The sequence below is a fragment of the Perkinsus marinus genome (assembly GCF_000006405.1).
Source record: "Perkinsus marinus ATCC 50983 genomic scaffold scf_1104296970688, whole genome shotgun sequence".
Lineage (NCBI taxonomy): Eukaryota > Perkinsozoa > Perkinsida > Perkinsidae > Perkinsus > Perkinsus marinus.
In genome coordinates this window covers 402-1,205 of record NW_003202373.1, presented here as the reverse complement: position 1 = coordinate 1,205, position 804 = coordinate 402, and positions in this window count along the sequence as shown.

Sequence of the window (804 nt, the reverse complement as noted above, 5' to 3'; positions counted from 1 at the left end):
TTCACAAGAATTCGATGGACCATCGAATTTTCGTCGTACTAGCCAGGTTAGCACGGATGTTTGAGAGATAAAGAAGCTTACTGTGATGTCCTGCGGGGATGCAAACTGAATTGTCTCGGTATATGCTTCTCTCCGCAGCTTTCTCACTAGATTATTCCCGATGAGGTTCTGTAGAAGAACGTGCGAGCTTACTCGCGCTGTAACTCATCGTTCACAACGATGCATAGGAAAAACGACTCGTTTTTTCTAGCAGTCATAGTGCTAGAAAAACGAATTTATTCTTGTTGTGTTGTACCAGTCAGCCAACTCACTCTGTCAAGCTATTTTTTGTGTCGACAGCGTGATCAAGATAGACATGCTGCTAGAAGAGTAAGAGAGTCGTCCTCAGTCCGGAAGTTTCATCCGCTCATCAGTAATCAATTCACAGACGATATGCCCCATCAGACACACTATTTCAAACTTCTCTAGTGATACTCACAGAGTAACAACGTGGTCGCAAGGCTTCTAATGACGAATCTTAGCGTCCCAAAGGATATTCATGAGGGGTAATGGAGGCGGTTTTCGCGAGCCATCTGGCTCGGACGAAAACCGCAAATAGGGAAATCAATTTAACCGTAGAAATGTGGACTCCGTTCCAAATATTATACAACTAACCACCTTGAGAATCTCACAGTGTGATACATCGTCCGAAACACATCGTCATATCAACGCCCTCGATTGACATAGTGTGATTCACACTATGTCAATCGAGGGTGTTCAACACCCGGTGTTGATGTAGCGAAGGGCCGTCCATACTTTACCAGT